This window comes from Somniosus microcephalus, chromosome 6 (genome assembly GCF_052327205.1).
Source record: "Somniosus microcephalus isolate GS21.2 chromosome 6, FLI_Smic_1.0, whole genome shotgun sequence".
NCBI lineage: Eukaryota > Metazoa > Chordata > Chondrichthyes > Squaliformes > Somniosidae > Somniosus > Somniosus microcephalus.
The window spans coordinates 172,546,002-172,564,504 of record NC_140992.1 but is presented as its reverse complement, the minus strand read 5'-3'; the positions used below and the strand labels follow the sequence as shown (position 1 = coordinate 172,564,504).

Below are 18,503 nucleotides of genomic sequence, written 5' to 3'. Positions count from 1 at the left end.
CATGAAGAAGTCTCTTCAGGAAAGATGTCTGGATTTGGAACAAGAGCTGGCTAACGTCCAGCTGGGTATGGAGGAAATAGACGACCCTCTCACTGGTCTAGCTCAGGACGACACCGAATATTACCATGACCTGGTGGACGACACCGAATATTACGATGTCCTGTCCTGCCCAGCTTGTAACTTCAACTCCCAAAGTGCAGAAATCATGGAGGAGCACCAAAAGTCTACGGAACATCGGGAGAAGCTGGCTCTACGACGGAAACAGGAGGAAGAGAAGGAGGAACTGCGCATGCAGCTGGCAGCTGTGGCAGCTGACAATGGAGCCCAGAGAGTCTCCAAGAAGCAGAAAAGGAAAAGTAAAAACAGAAAATGACCCATCTGAACCATTATCACCTCTACCAGATCACACACGTGGTCCCTCCGAACGGAGCCAAATCAGTTCGGAAGTTCAAGCTGTTAAATCCATGAAAGGACTATTGAATGAGTAACGTGAACCGACTACACCACAGAGATTGAATCTGTGAACTGTTTTCCGCAGAGACTGAATCTGTGATATGTTACGTTAAACATGAAGTTATATATGTATATATGTTATTACGTTATGTTAAATGGGGGGGATGACTATAAAGCTAAGAAGGGAGGAGTGTTGTGTATGTAACCTGTTCCACCTTAAGAGAGCTTAAGCCTGTTCCACCTTAAGAGATGTACTACTTTCTCAGGCTGCTGTAGACGTAATACCGGGGGTGAACACACCGGTATATAAGCACTGTGCAGTAATCTTGTATTCAGTGTAGTCCCTACCTCCAACCAGTAAAGACCTGTTTTATTGTTACTGATTAAGTCTGAGTATTAATTACTTGAACAACTCACAGACTTAACAGTTACCTTAAAGTCCCTACAGATGCGAACCTTCCTTGGTTCCCCAGGCATGCTGCTCAATGACTTTTTCATCACAGGGACGATGGGTGTAGCCCACTCGCTCCAGTCTACCTTGGACAGTACACCTGAACGTTCCAGACTCTCCAGCTCTGCTTCGATGGCTGGGTGGATCGCATAAGGTACCGGTCTGGCCTTAAAAAATTTTGGGCTTGCGTTTTCTTCAATTTTAATCGTCGCTGTCATGCCTTTTAGTGTTCCGAGTCCTTGCTGGAACACTTCTTTCACGTCAGTTAGGATCTTTGACAGTTGCTCATGTAGTGTATGTACCTTTAAGGGGAGAACTACTTTTTACAGCTCCTGTATACTGTAGTACCGGCAGTGACCACACCTGTATATAAACCCTGAGTAGTGATCTGTACAGTTAGTTCTAGAGTAACCCTCATCCAGTAAACACCTGTTGATTGTTCCCTGCAGTCTCTTGTCTAGTTATTGAAGGACACACAACATCAAGATACACGGATCTAACATTGGTGATGAGAAGATTCAAACCTACCTGCAACTCTGCTTCATCTCCCAGGGATTCACTCCTGGAGAACAGTGAAAGAAGAAGGCCGAGTCCAGAAGTACGGGCGTCGACCATCCAGCGGGGACTTGAGCATCGCAGGGGAGGCTGTTGAGAGCTGGGCTTGGCTCTCCAATCACGGTGGTCAAGCGAAATGGCCTGGCAACAGGTACGGCGCAGACCCTTCCCAGAAAGCGGTGGCAGGAGCCGACCAAGGGCACAGAAAAAGGCCGAGCAGCGTTGACGGGAGAAGAGAGAGGGTAAAGCGCACAGTGCGCAGCCGGTGTTCAGGACCGAGTGGCATCAATGAGTGAGAGCAGAGCGTAGCCGGTGTTCAAGGGCCGAGCAGCGTCAATGAGAGAGGCGCGTAGGAAAACGCGCAGAGCGCAGCCGGTGTTCAAGGGCCGAGCAGCGTCAGCGGGGAAGAAAGTAAAGCGCGGGAGACACCATTTGAGCCGCAGCGGAGAAGAAGGGAGAGCATGGGAGACGCCATTTTGAGCAGCAGCGGAGAAGAAGGGAGAACGCGGGAGATGCCATTTTGAGCCACAGCGGAGAAGAAGGGAGAGCGCGGGAAGAAAGGAAAGCACGGGAGATGCCATTTTGAGCCACAGCGGAGAAGAAGGGAGAGTGCGGGAGACGCCATTTTGAGCCAGTCTAACCACACCCAGGGATGCCGAAGAGTGGCAGTGTCACAGCGTTTGACAATGAAGTCGAAGATTGGGCGACATATGTCGAACGCATAGAAGTATACTGCAAGGCGAATGAAGTGCCAGATGACAGGAAAGCGCTGGTATTGTTGAATTCAATGGGTACAAAAACGTATGGCTTACTGCGAAACCTAGTAACCTAGCCAGTGGAAAAGGATTTTGAAAACATAGTGTCAATCCTTCAGGACCACTTAAACCCCACACCGCTGCTGATAGCAGAAAGATTTAAGTTTCACAAAAGGAACCAGCATAAAGATGAAAGTAATGCTGAGTATTTAACGGAACTGTGCAAGCTATCGAAACACTGCCAGTTTGGAACGGGACTAGCAGATTCTTCAAGGGACAAGTTTGTGTGTGGGCTTCAAAGTGAAGGAACCCAGAAACAGCTTCTCTCAGAAAAGGATCTTACGCTGGACAAGGCTTTCAGCATGGCAGTATCACACGAAGCAGCCGCACGGGGCGCTGCAGAGATACAACGGAGACCGCAAGAATATGGCACTAATGAAATGTCATACGGAACAGTGAAGTGCTATCGCTGCAGCAGAACAACACACGACCATAATGATTGCTGGTTCAAGGACAAAGTGTGCAGACAATGTGGAAAAGTAGGACACATAGCAAGAGTCTGCAGGTCGGGAAAGAAAACCAGCAGCAAGAAATCTCCACAGGAGAAGTACAAGAAGGTACATAAGGTGACGGAGAGTAGTTCAGACGAACAGAAAAGTGATACAGACTCTGGAAGCAAGGAGCTGGGTTGTCTGAAACTACATAACGTGATCAAAATGGAGGATCACCAAACTATCTGGGTCACGCTCAAGATAGCCGGAGTCCAAGTGAAAATGGAATTGGACACAGGATCAGCCCTAACAGTCATAAACCGAAGGGACTACAAGCGGCTATTCTCACATATACCCTTGAGAGATACAGAGGTTGTCTTGAAGATGTACACAGGGCAAAAAGTCTAACCCAAAGGAAAAATAAGGGTGAACGTTATATATAACGGCAAGGAAACACCAAAAATGGACCTATATGTATTGCCAGATGGAGGACCACCACTACTAGGACGTGAATGGATCCGGAAGATACAGCTAGATTGGCATTCCATACAAGCATGGACTGCAGATGCCAAAAAGGATGACAACGTCACACCTGCACGACTGTCAAAAATGCTAACTGACGCAAACAAGAAGTGTTCCAGGAGGGACTCGGAACACTAAAAGGCATAACAGCGACGATCAAAATAGAGGAAAATGCAAGCCCAAAGTTTTTTAAGGCCAGACCGGTGCCTTATGCGATCCGCCCAGCCGTCGAAGCAGAGCTGGAAGGTTTGGAACGTTCAGGAGTACTGTCCAAAGTGGACTGGAGTGAGTGGGCTCCACCCATCATTCCTGTAATGAAGAGGTCGTTGAGTAATACGCCTGGGGAACCAAAGAAGGTTCGCATCTGTGGGGGCTTTAAGGTGACAGTGAACCCAGTCCTTCACACGGTACAATATCCGCTTCTGCAGATTGAAGATATTTTCGCCTCGCTATCTGGAGGGAAACGCTTCACGAAGATTGATCTGGCCCAGGCGTACCTGCAAATGGAGGTAGAAGAAGCCTCGAAACAGTACCTCATGATCAACACTCATAAAGGTCTCTACCAATACAACCAGCTGGTGTTCGGGGTAGCATCAGCTCTGGCTATTTGGCAAAGGGCAATGGATCAAGTCCTGCAAGGGATTCCAGGGACCCAGTGTTATTTGGACGACATCCTGGTCATGGGCAACAATGACAGTGATCACCTCGCCAACCTGGAGCAGGTGCTCACTAGATTGAAGGAATATGGGCTCCGAGCTAATCGCCACAAATGCAAGTTTTTCCAGAAGCAGATCTCGTATTGTGGCCACGTTATTGATGAAGAGGGGTTACATAAGTCCCCTGAAAAGATTGAGGCAGTCGTCAAGGCTCCAGCACCGGAAAATGTGTCACAACTGAGGTTGCTCCTCGGGCTGGTGAACTACTACCATAAGTTCTTGCTGAATTTGTCGACAGTAGTACACCCACTGAACACCCTACTGCAAACGGGGGTGCCATGGAAATGGAGTGACAACGAGCTTTCCAGAAGTGCAAAGAATTGATCACATCAAAAGAGGTGTTGGCTCATTTCAACCCAGCACTACCAATTCGGTTGGCGTATGATGCAGCACCCTATGGCATTGGAGCGGTGCTGTCGCACAAATTCCCGGATAGCTCGGAGAGGCCAGTAGCCTTTGCGTCTCGGTCACTGACCTCAGCCGAGCGTAACTACGCCCAGATTGACGGGGAGGCCCTCAGCCTAGTGTGGGGACTAAAAAGTTCAACCACCATCTGCACGGGCAGAAGTTCACCTTGCTGACTGACCACCAACCACTTGTCCCCATCTTTAATCCAAAGAAGGGCGTTCCGGTGATGACTGCGCAACGGCTACAAAGATGGTCCCTTTTTCTAGGGACGAACCAATATGAAATCGAGTATAAGGGCACGAAACAGCATGGAAACGCTGATGGACTATCACGCCTGCCACTGCCTACTGCGGAGGAAGCACCAGCAGTGGACCCTGTCGAAATATTTTATTCGACTATAATTGAACGCTTGCCAGTAACTAACGCTGATATAGGGAAGGAGACCCGAAATGACCTGACACTGTCTCGGGTATATGACTTGACGGTGAAAGGATGGCCAACACATGGTGACTCACTGTTGCCAGCATTCTCATCCAGAAGAGAACAGCTGTCAGTATGCCAGGGGACCTTGATGTGTGGATCCCGAGTGGTAATTCCACCCAAGTTAAGGGAGAGAGTGCTCAATGAGCTTCACGAAGGCCATCTGGGAGGGGTGAAAATGAAAAGCCTTGCTAGGGCTTATGTGTGGTGGCCGGGGATCGATCAGCAAATTGAGGACCTGACAAGGAGCTTCTCAGGATGCCAGAAGGTCCAAAATGCACCACCACATGCCCCTCTACACCCATGGGAGTGGCCCTCATCTCCATGGCAACGGGTGCATATTGATTTTGCTGGTCCATTCATGGACTCAATGTTTTTAATAGCCGTGGATGCGCACTCAAAATGGCCTGAGGTGATCAAAATATCCTCCACCACCACGGAGAAAACTATTGCAGTCCTTCGGACCATATTTGCCAGGAACGGCTTGCCAGAGCAGATTTGCTCTGAGAACAGACCACAGCTTGTGTCCGAAGAGTTTCAAAAATTTATGAAAAGGAATGGGGTAAGGCATTACACATCCGCCCCGTATCATCCAGCCACAAATGGATTGGCTGAGAGGTTCGTACAAATCTTTAAAAAAGCAGTAAAGGCCATGTGCGATGACGACATTCCACTGCAGCATAAGGTGGGCAATTTCCTGTTAGCCTACAGAAATGCGACACATGCAGTCACCAACCAGACCCCGGCCATGATGTTCTTTAACCGAAGGTTGAGATCTCGTCTGGATTTGCTCAGACCAAATGTACGAAGAGATATTGAGAATCAGCAATTCCAGCACATCAATGAGAAGCCGACAAGGAGCTTCAATATAGGGCAACCAGCCTTGGCCTGCGACTACCGAACAGAGAAATGGCATCCAGGAACGATATGCACACGGCTGGGGCCACTAATGTACACAGTGGATGTTGGCGAGAACATTGTGAGACGCCATGTTGACCAGATACTAGAGCCACAGGAACGAGTCAACCCCATGTCTCGCGTACCTGGTGATGAACCCGACATACAGGTAGCATCTACCCCAGAAACAGTAGCATCGGAAGCTGATGAACCAACCGATGACAGGGGGCCAGAATCGCCTCCGCACCAAGAGCAAGACACTCAGGAAAGGCGCTATCCAGAAAGGATCAGGAAGCCGCCCCAAAGACTGAATTTATAAATTTACTATTTTCAGTTAATGATGCATGTTAAAAGTGTTAATTGTAATTAGTTGATATTTAATTGTTAAATGAATGTTATGGTACTGTTAATCTAAAAGGGGAGGAATTGTAGTGTATGTACCTTTAAGGGGAGAACTACTTTTTACAGCTCCTGTATACTGTAGTACCGGCAGTGACCACATCTGTATATAAACCCTGAGTAGGGATCTGTACAGTTAGTTTTAGAGTAACCCTCATCCAGTAAACACCTGTTGATTGTTCCCTGCAGTCTCTTGTCTAGTTATTGAAGGACATACAACATCAAGATACACGGATCTAACAGCCCAGGTGTGACGTCGTCATCCTTTTTGTCAGCCACAGTCAGTGCCTGTATGGAATGCCAATCCAGTTGTATTTTCTGGATCCATTCACATCCCAGTAATGGTGGTCCTCCATCTTGCAATACACACAGGTCTAGTTTTGGTGTTTCCTTACCGTTATATATAACGGTCACCCTTATTTTTCCTTTGGGGTAGACTTTTTGCCCCGTGTACGTCTTCAAAATAATTTTTGTGTCTCTCAAGGGTATGTGTGAGAATAGCCGCTCGTAGTCCCGTCGGTTTATGACTGTTAGGGCTGATCCTGTGTCCAATTCCATCTTTACCTGGACTCCTGCTATCTTGAGAGTGACCCAAATGGTTCGGTGATCCTCCATTGTGATCACATTATGTAGTTTCAGACAACTCAGTTCCCTGCTTTCAGAGTCGTTATCACTCTTTTGTTCGTCTGAACTATTCTCCGTCATCTTATGTACCTTCTTGTACTTTTCTTTGGTAGGTTTCTTATTGCTGGTTTTCTTTCCCGACCTGCAGACTCGTGCTATGTGTCCTACTTTTCCACACTGTCTGCACACTTTGTCTTTGAACCAGCAATCATTCTGGTCGTGTGTTGTACTGCCGCAGCGATAGCACTTCTCTGTTCCATATGACATTTCGTTTGTGCCATATCCTTGCGGTCTCTGTTGTATCTCTGCAGCGCCCCGTGCTGCTGCTTCATATGATACCGCAATGCTGAAAGCCTTTTCCAGCGTAAGGTCCTTTTCAGATAAAAGCCGTTTCTGGGTTCCTTCACTTTGAAGCCCACACACAAACTTGTCCCTTAAGGTATCTGCCAGTCCCCCTCCAAACTGGCAGTGTTTCGCTAGTTTGCGCAGTTCTGTTAAATAATCAGCATTGCTTTCATCCTTATGCTGGTTCCGTTTGTGAAACTTGAATCTTTCTGCTATCAGCAGCGGTGTGGGGTTTAATTGTTCCTGTAGTATTGTTACTATGTCTTCAAAACTCTTTTCCATTGGCTTCGTTGGAGTTACTAGATTTCGTAATAAACCATACGTCTTTGCACCCATTAAATTTAACAATACCGACGCTTTCTTCTCATCTGACACCTTATTTGCCTTGCAGTATACCTCTATTCATTCGACATATGTAGTCCAATCCTCGACTCCATTGTCAAATGCGGTGATACTGCCACTCTTTGACATTTTGGGTGTGGTTTAAAATTGCGTCTCCCAATGGCTTAAAATGGCGTCTCCCGCGCTTTCCGTCCTCCCCCGCTACTGCCAACGCCACTCCCGGCGGTTCTCGTGGCAATGGCGGCGCCCTGTAGGTTTCGCGCGCTTCTCCTGCGCTGCTGCCATCGCCGCTCTCGGCGGTCCTCGTGGCAATGGCGGCACCTCGTAGGTTTCTGTGCGTCTCTCTCTCCCTCTCTTCGATGCTGCTCGGCACCTGAACACCAGCTGCGCCCTGAAGGCTCTGCCCTCTCTCTCTCTCCCCTGTCGACGCTGCTCGGCCTTTTGCTGTGCCGCTCGGTCGGGCTCTAGTCCGCCGCTGTCCGGAAGGGTCTGCACACTACCTGTTGCCAGCCCATTTTGCTGGACCACCTCGACTGGAAAGCCAAGCCTGGCTCTCGACAGCCTCCCCCGCAATTCTCGAGTCTCTGCTGGATGACTGGGTGGCTGCCCATGGTCGATGCCCGAGTCTCTGACCTTGACCTCCAATCCACTGATCTCCAGGAACGAATCCCCGGGAGGTGATGCAGAGTTGCAGGTAGGTTCGAACTTGCCTTGTCGCCAATGTTGTGTCCGTGTATAATAAGACACAGACTGCAGGAGAACGGTACAACAGGTGTTTACTCAACGTGGCTCAGGCTGGAGCTGATCTGTACAGATTACTACTCAGTGCTATATACAGGTGTGGTCATTGCCGGTACTGCAGTATACATGAGCTCTAAAAGATTGTTCCCCCCTTAAAGGTATATACATTACATCCATGTTTTGCCTTGACATAGCAACTGATGTAATGGCTTCAGTAATGTTGCTAAGTCAGGAATAAACTTCCCATAGTAGTTAAGTAGCCCCAGAAATGAACATAACTGGCTCATATTCTGGGGTGCTGGGGCCTCCACGATCACCTTGACCTTTGACGGCGCCTTATGCAGGCCAGTAACGTCAATCACATGCCCCAGGTACTCAACTGAAGACTGAAGAATTCACATTTGTCCTTACGAACTCTGAGTCCATACTCTTTCAATCACTGTGGTTTCACATCCAAGTTCAGAAGATGATCCTCCTCATTTATCCCAGTGACAAGGATGTCATCCAGATAGCACTGGGCTCCTGGCAGTCCACTCAAGATCTGATCCATTGCCCTTTGGAATAGAGCAGGGGCCGACGTAATTCCAAACGGAAGGCAGCAGTACCTGTATAGCCCCTCGTGTGTCAGAATTGTCAGCAGCTTCTTTGATTTGTCATCGACATGCATTTGTAGATAAGCCTGGCATAAGTCTATTTTGCTGAACTTTTGCCCTCCGGCCAGGCCCGTAAAAAGATCACCAATGAGGAGAAGAGGGTACTGTTCCGCAGACAGCACCGGGTTAATAGTCACTTTAAAATCCCCGCAGATTCGAACAGTCCATCCTTTTTCAGGACAGGAACAATGGGTGTGGCCCATTTGCTCACGCTCACAGGTTCCAGGACTCCATTCTCGACTAAGGCCTCCAAGTTAGCCTCAACTTTTGGCCTAATTGCATAGGGTACAGGTCGGGCTTTGTGAAACTTCAGCTTGCTGTCAGGTTTAATGTCCAGTCTCACGCTGATCTTTTTCATGCTCCCAAGTTCCCCATTGAAGAGTTCTGCATGTTTGTTTAACACTGCAGTCAGACCTGAATACCCTTTTGACATCATGCGGACTGCAGGCCAGTCCAGCGTGATTTTCTCTAGCCACGCACGTCCAGTAGTGATGGTTAATTTCCCTTTACCACATATAGTGGCAGTTTCGCAGTCTGTACATTCAATTTAACTGTCACCTCAATGGCGCCTCTCATGGCCACAGGTTTGCCGGTATACATCTTTAACACAATGTTTGTTGGCTGAAGGGTAAGATGCTTTAGCATTTTGTTGTAGACAGTGTCTGAAAGAAGGGACACAGCTGCGCCTGTGTCCACCTCCATCCGCACTGATTTTCCCTCCACCAGTTGCGACACCCAGTAGCCATTTGGCCCACCTGCCCCATCAGTATGTGCACCTCTTCCTCCTCAGAGGTGTCGCTCCCCTCTGTTTTGCTTGTACCATCATACTGCACTGAATGAACACCCTTTTTCTTCTCTTGTCCAAATACAGACATGTTGCTTTCATGTATCCCAGCTCTGTCTGTTCTTTTTTTACCTCTACAGGCACGTTCAATGTGACCTTTTTTGCCACACTTTCGGCATTCCAGCTCCGTACACCAGCAGTCATTAGCGTGATGGCCCATTTTCCCACAACAGTAACATGTGCCGTTCCGCACACCTTTAGGCTCAGACGACACCTTGTGAACTCTCCCTGTTGAACTCAACTGGTGAGCCTCCTTTTCCGCCATCTCCATGGAGACACTAACTTCAATGGCCTTTTCAAGAGTAAGGTTGTCCTCAGTAAGAAGGCGCTTCTGTGTGGCTGCACTTAGCAGACCACACACAAGTCTGTCTCTAATGGTGTCATTCAGCACCTCCTTGAACTCGCAGTGTTCTGACAACCTTTTTAACGCAGCAATAAACATCGTCACTGATTCCCCCTCCTCTTGATTCCATTTGTGAACTCTAAATCTCTCAGCAATAACCAGATGTTTTGGTGAAAAATGTGCTCCAAGAATTTCCACTAGTTGTTTATATGTTTTAGTTCCTGGCTTATCTGGCTGTACAAGGCTGTGAAGTAAATTGAATGTCTTTGCCCCCATTATACTCAAAAAGGTAGGCACGACCTTTTCGTTTGCCACCGCATTCGCGAAAACAAAATAGTCAAAACGTTCCATATAAGCGCTCGATTGCTCCACATTTTCATCAAAATCACCGATGTTTCCTAATATAGTAGCCATCTCACATTTCAAATTTTAATTTCTGTTTACTCTCTGCACCCGTAACGTTAATGTGATGCTGCAATCTCTGTTCCGAGTGTTTTGTAGTCGAAAACAAGAAAGTTCCCACAACGCAGATTCATCCGATCCTCGTCGCCACTTTGTTGTGTCAAAAATAGAACTCAGAACTCAAGAGATTCAAACATGAAGTGCTTTATTCAAAAAGAAGGTTCCGGAGAGAGTACCGAACAAAGAGAGCTAAAGCTTAACCAAGAGAACAACCCCAACCATTTATCTGCTGTGACAGTGCCACCACAGGTGGGAGGAGAACACCCAATACATAACACTTGACTGGAGAGAGAGACACAGTCCCTGGGCCAGAGAGACAGAGGCAGAGAGATAGAGCACAGCCTATGGAAAATATCAGGGCATCAGGGAGAATTTCTACCAAAAATTCTCACAAATATGCCCTGATTTCAGAAATCTGAATGACAACCAAAAACTCCCATACCTACTGGGGGAGGAGAGAAGCTGTGTAGCACTGGTGGCACACTATGTTACAGCTTGCCATGAACAGAGGGACAACCAGTAAACTAAGAAAAGAGTATATATAAATAATGCAAATGTATATTTATACACTCAGGGATATACCTGTTTATACACTGTATGAATAGAACTGCGTTTATGTGTTCAACCATAAATGTATTTTGATGCTTTGGCAACATAAGATGTACCTTATCATGCCAATAAAGCGATTTGAATTGAATTGAATTGAAATTGAGAGAGATAGACCCTGGCCTGGAGGGGGAGAGAGAGACAAACCCTGGACCAGAGAGAGAGAGAGATGGACAGACAGACCCTGGAGCGGAAAGAGAGAGGCAGCCCCTTGACTGCAGAGAGAGAGAGAGAGACGGACACAGACACTGGGCTGGAGAGAGAGAGAGACAGAGAGAGAGACAGAGACAGGCAGATAGACAGACCCTGGACTGGAGAGAGAGAGACAGACAGACAGACACAGACACTGGGCTGGAGAGAGAGAGAGAGAGAGACAGACAGATAGACAGACCCTGGACTAGAGAGAGAGAGACAGACAGACTCTGATCTGGAGAGACACAGACCCTTTGCTGGAGAAAGACACCCAGACCCTTGACTGGAGAGAGAGAGACACAGACCCTTGACTGGAGAGAGACACAGACCCTTCGACTGGAGAGAGAGATAGACCCTGGCCTGGAGAGAGAGACAGACAGACCCTGGACCAGAGAGCGAGAGAGAGGGACAGACTCTGGACTGGAGAGAGAGTGAGGGACAGAGAGAGAGAGAGATGGACAGACAAACCCTGGAGCGGAGAGAGAGAGACCCTGGCTTGGAGAGAGAGAGAGACAGACCCTGGACCAGAGAGAGAGAGAGAGAGAGGGACAGACTCTGGACTGGTGAGAGAGTGAGGGACAGAGAGAGAGAGATGGACAGACAGACTCTGGAGCGGAGAGAGAGACACACAGACCCTGGACTGAAGAAAGAGACACAGACCCTGGGTCAGAGCGAGAGAGAGACAGACCCTGGACTGGAGAGAGAGAGAGAGAGTGAGGGAGAGAGAGCGATTCAGACTCTGGAGTGGAGAGAGAGAAAGACAGACATTCCCTGGACTGGATAGAGAGAGAGACAGACCCTGGTCTGGAGAGGGGGAGAGAGACAGAACCTGGACTGGAGAGAGAGAGACAGACCCTGGACTGGAGAGAGAGACAGACCCTGGACTGGAGAGACAGAGAGACAGACTGTGGACTGGAGAGAGACAGACCCTGGACTGGAGATAGAGAGAGACACAGACCTTGGATTGGAGAGAGAGAGAGACAGACCCTGGACTGGAGAGAGAGATGGAGAAAGAGAGAGAGAGAGAGATTCAGACTCTGGAGTGGAGAGAGAGAGAGAGAGACAGACAGACAGACCCTGGACTGGATAGAGAGAGAGAGAGACAGACCCTGGACTGGAGAGGGTAAGAGAGAGATTCAGACTCTGGAGTGGAGAGACAAACAGACAGACAGACCCTGGACTGGAGAGAGAGAGACAGACCCTAGACTGGAGAGAGAGAGTGACACAGACAATGGACTGGAGCGAGAGAGACACACACGCAGACACTGGTCTGGAGAAAGACACACAGACCCTTGACTGGAGAGAGAGACACAGACCCTTGACTGGAGAGAGAGAGACACAGATCCTGGATCGGAGAGAGAGAGAGATACAGACCCTGGACTGGAGAGAGAGAGACACACACACAGACCCTGGATTGGAGATAGACACACAGACCCTGGACTGGAGAGGGAGACACACAGACCCTGGACTGGAGAGAGAGACACAGACCCTGGACTGGAGAGAGAGACTCAGACCCTTGAAATGAAGAATAGATTTGCCTTTCTAATCTAGGCTTTATTAACTTTAAAATCCTGTAGCACATCTTTCCACATCCAGTCCCAACCAAAGCTGGAAAGAACTGAATTTAAGATGGCCACCACAAATCACATGACATCAACTACCAATGAGATTACAGCATATATCCCAAGGCAGGAAACAAACAACCAATCACAATACTTCTTACTAAACATAAAGAATAATCACCACATTTACCCCTCCTTTTAAAATATACTCCAACCTAAATAACCTTTACAATTTATAATTAATTATTTACAACTAAAACTATGCACAGACAAGAATAAAACTATTCAACATAACACAATACTAAGTGAACAACAACAAATAGTAACATTGCACATAAATATTAAGTATCTCTCAACTAAAACAATAATATAATATTTCAACAATTTTAAAACATTACTATCAATTTAAAAGTCCATTTTCAATCAGTCGACCGGATATCTTATTCGTGTCGACCTTCTTAACCTTGGTGAAATTCCTTGCCCTCCCACACCAGGAGACACAGAAGTATCTTCTGCAGGAAGGCTATCCATATCCCGATTTTCAACAGTTTCCGGATTAGAAATCCCATCAGAAGGTAAACTGGGACGGTCATAAACATCCATCGAGGGCTGACTAATAGAAGTGTAATTATCTGCAATCGGATTGGAAATATTCGTAGTATCTGTAACAGCATCCACATTATCTGAATCATGACTATTGTTAATATCCTCAGAAGAGGGCTGGCCACCACAAGGAGCCAAGTCTTTAATTGAAATGGTACTTTCTTTCCCATCTTGGAATCGAATATGAGCATATTGGGAATTTGCCTCCAACAGCTCCACCTCCTCCACTAAAGGATCATATTTTGACAATCTAACATGGCGTCGAAGCAGCACAGGTCCCTTCATAGTAAGCCATGAAGGTACCGAATATCCCGTAGTAGATCTCCGCGGATAGTTAAAGAGCCTTTCATGGGGGGTCACATTAGTAGCCGTTGAAAGCAATGATCTAATGGAATGCAGGGCATCAGGCAGTACCATTTCCCACTGTGTATTCTTAAGGTTCCAGGATGTCAAAGCCAACATAACTGCCTTCCAGATCACCCCATTGTATCGTTCGCACTGTCCAATACCCTGGGGATTATACGGGGTAGTTCTACTAGTAGAAATTCCCCAACTCTGAAGGTATTCCTTCAACTGGGAAGACATAAAAGAACTTCCCTGCTCCGAATGGATATACGCAGGCATCCCAAAGATGACAAAAAGTTGAGTCAGACATTTGATAACTGTAGCAGCTGATACGTCTGCGCAAGGAAAAGCAAAAGGGAACCTTGAAAACTCATCCACAACAGTAAATATATATCGGTTTTGAGTAGTTGAAGGAAGAGGCCCCTTAAAATCGACGCTCAAACATTCAAAAGGAGAAGTAGCCTTTATAAGATGAGCTCGTTGAGGCTTAAAGAAATTCGGTTTACACCGAGCACAGATAGAACATGATGAAGTCATCCGCTTGACGTCTTCAACTGAAAAGGGCAAATTCTTACTGCGTATGAAGTGTATCATCCTCGTAACCCCAGGATGGCATAAGGCATTGTGAAGATTAATAAGCATATCTCCGTGAATCACAGAACAATAAGCCCTCAACAGCGCATCAGCAGCAACATTATCCTTCCCCGGACGATAAACTATATCAAAATGGTAGCATGCCAACTCAATCCTCCACCTCATTATTTTATCATTCTTAATCTTTCCAAAATGTTTGACATCAAACATAAAGGACACAGACTTTTGATCAGTTACCAACGTAAAATGTCGCCCCGATAAATAATGTCTCCATTTACGCAGTGCTTCTACTATTGCATACGCCTCTTTCTCTATTGAAGAATGCCTTTTTTCACTATTGTTCAAGGTACATGAGAAAAAGGCCACAGGTCTTCCATTTTGGTTCAGAGTAGCCCCAATTGCAAAATCAGAAGCGTCCGTCTCAATCACAAAAGGAACCCGCTCATCAATAGAATGCACAACTGCTCCAAGGATATCCTTTTTAAAATTATCAAAACACGTCCTGGCCTCCCATGATAGAGGATATGTCGTAACCTGAATAAGAGGCCGGATCTTCTGTGAAAAATTTGCAATCCAATTAGAATAATAAGAAAACAGTCCAACAACTCGTTGCAAAGCCTTAGAATTAGTAGGACAAGGTAAATCAATCAATGGTCGCAGACATTCTGGATCTGGCTTAATCTTGTTTCCCGAGATAATATACCCCAATAGATTTACCCCAGTGGTCGAAAAGATACACTTCTCTTTATTAAAAGTTAAACCAACTTTTTCCGCAGCTTGAAGGAATCTTTTTAAATTAGAATCATGCTCCACCCTTGATTTGCCACACACTGTGATGTCATCTAAGTATGAAAAGGTGTCAGAGAGAGAGTTATCACTTATAAAAGCATCCATTGCCCGTTGAAAACAAGCAACACCATTAGTAACACCAAATGGTATTCGGCAAAACTGATACAGCTTTCCGCCAGCCTCAAAGGCCGTATATGGTTGATCCTTCTTAACAATAGGAATCTGATGATAAGCACTCTTTATGTCAATAGTGCTAAAAACCTTATACTGAGATACTTTGTTGATAAGCTCATCAATCTTAGGCAAGGGGTACGCATCTAATTGAGTATACCTATTAATAGTTTGGGAATAGTCTATCACCATTCATTTCTTATGTCTCTCGTTAGTCGTGACAACTACCTGTGCTCGCCAAGGCGAACAACTAGGTTCAATGATTCCTTCCAATAAGAGACGTTGAACTTCAGAATTAATAAATTCTCTATCCTGACTGCTATACCTTCTTGACTTGGTAGCAATTGGCTTACAATCCGGCATCAAATTGGAAAAAAGTGATAATGGAGAAATGGATAAAGAGGTTAATCCACAAATAGATAAAGGTGGCTTAGTCCCTCCAAATGAAAAACTGAGAGACTCGTGTAACTGAAGCACATCAGGACCAATCAAAATATCCGCACAGAGATTAGGCAAAACAGATAGGCATATATCAGTATACGTATTACCTAAAAGAATCAATTTCACAAGGCAACAACCAGCTACTTGTGAAGTGTGAGTCGTCTGAGCCATACACACCTGATACGTAACAGGCGAAATTTTCAAATGCTTCTCCTTCGCAAACTGAAGACTTAAAAAACTCTCGGTACTGCCCGTATCTATAAGGGCCTTCACTTCCAACCCATTAACTTGGGCCGTAACTATAGCTTTGTTTAGGCCATGAGCAAATGCAGCAGAAATTGATGCAATAAACGCCCTATCTAAAGGCTGAATAGTCACAGAGGAGGTAATTGAACCTGATGATTTACACACATGTGCGTAATGACCTCTCTTGCCGCATTTACTACACACAGCCTCCCGAGCAGGACACTTCAGACGAGGGTGCCGGACATTCCCACAAAAATAACACTTCTGAATCCTAGAGGCAACAGCCGCCGAAGTAGAAACTGTTTCAGAATCTAGTAAACCACTCCACCACATAATTCCTTTTCATCCGGAACTGCCGAAACCACAGTCGCAGGCCGATTAAAAAGAGCATAAGAATCCAAACTTCTCTGAGCCACATCCATTGTAGAAGCTTGCTCAAAAGCACTCTTAAGATCCAAAGTCTTATTTTCTAACAACCGCTGACGAATTGATCTAGACAGTAATCCATTAATAAAAGCATCCCGTACCGATTCTTCCTTATATTCTTCAGCCGTCACGGCCTTATAATTACAGTTAACACTAAGGCACCGAAGTGCTTGTAAATAAGTATCCAAAGATTCTCCCACCTGCTGCCTACGGGCAGATAGAAGGTGACGTGAAAATACCTCATTCTTTGGTTTAACAAAAATCTTTTCCAATGTAGAAATAGCCACTTCGTAAGTTTTACAGTCCAAAATATACTTATACACATCCGGAGCAATGTAGTTGATCAGCATATTCAGCTTATTTAGAGACTCTTGATCCAACACGCCCAAAAAGTTTTTAAATGTACAATACCAGTGTTTCCATTTATCATCCACTCCAGCAGAATTAGGGTCAACATTGAATCGTTCTGGTTGAAGATATCGCTCCATTCTGACATAAAGTTAATAAATTGAAATGAAGAATAGATTTGCCTTTCTAATCTAGGCTTTATTAACTTTAAAATCCTGTAGCACATCTTTCCACATCCAGTCCCAACCAAAGCTGGAAAGAACTGAATTTAAGATGGCCACCACAAATCACATGACATCAACTACCAATGAGATTACAGCATATATCCCAAGGCAGGAAACAAACAACCAATCACAATACTTCTTACTAAACATAAAGAATAATCACCACAACCCTGGACTGGATACAGAGAGAGAGAAAGGGAGAGAGAGAGATTCAGACTCTGGAGTGGAGAGAGAGAGAGAGAAAGACAGACAGACAGACCCTGGACTGGATCGAGAGAGAGAGAGACAGACCCTGGACTGGAGAGAGAGACTCAGACCCTGGACTGGAGAGAGAGACTCAGACCCTGGACTGGATACAGAGAGTGAGAAAGGGAGAGCAAGAGATTCAGACTCTGGAGTGGAGAGAGAGCGAGATAGACAGACAGACAGACCCTGGACTGGATAGAGAGAGAGAAAGACAGACCCTGGACTGGAGAGGGAGAGAGAGACAGGCCCTGGACTGGAGAGGGAGAGAGAGATTCAGACTCTGGAGTGGAGAGACAGACAGACAGACAGACAGACGGACCCTGGACTGGAGAGAGAGAGACAGACCCTGGACTGGAGAGAGAGACACACAGACCCTGGATTGGATAATGAGAGTGACACAGACAATGGACTGGAGCGAGAGAGAGACACACACACAGCCCCTGGTCTGGAGAAAGACACACAGACCCTTGACTGGAGAGAGAGACACAGACCCTTGACTGGAGAGAGAGAAACACAGACGCTGGACTGGAGAGAGAGGGAGAGAGAGACAGACCCTGGACTGGAGAGAGATAGACAGACCCTGGACTGGAGAGAGAGAGAGACAGACAGACCCTGGACTGGACAGAGAGAGACAGACCCTGGACTGGAGAGAGAGAGAGAGTGAGAGACAGACAGACTCTGAACTGGAGAGAGAGAGACACACACACAGACCCTTGACTGGAGAGAGAGAGAGTGAGACCCTGGACTGGAGAGAGAGAGACACAGACCCTTGACTGGAGAGAGAGACACACAGACCCTTGACTGGAGAGAGAGAGAGTGAGACCCTGGACTGGAGAGAGGGACACACAGACCCTCGACTGGAGAGAGAGACACACAGACCCTTGACTGGAGAGAGAGAGAGTGAGACCCTGGACTGGAGAGAGAGAGACACAGACCGTTGACTGGAGAGAGAGAGAGTGAGACCCTGTGTTAAGTCTGTGAATTATTTAGTTAATTAAGACACAGACTAATGAGTAACAATAAAAACAGGTCTTTACTGGTTGGAGGTAGGGACTATATTGAATACAAGATTACTGCACAGTGCTTATATACCGGTGTGTTCACCCCCGGTATTACGTCTACAGCAGCCTGAGAAAGTAGTACATCTCTTAAGGTGGAACAGGCTTAAGCTCTCTTAAGGTGGAACAGGTTACATACACAACACTCCTCCCTTCTTAGCTTTATAGTCA

The 18,503-nt window shown here is 46.5% G+C and overlaps 1 pseudogene; it reads left to right on the top strand.

Annotated features, from left to right (window-relative positions):
• The first annotated feature begins 1,595 nt into the window (after nucleotides 1–1,595).
• Nucleotides 1,596–18,503, top strand: part of LOC147116204 (uncharacterized) — a 37,642-nt pseudogene continuing 20,734 nt past the window's right edge.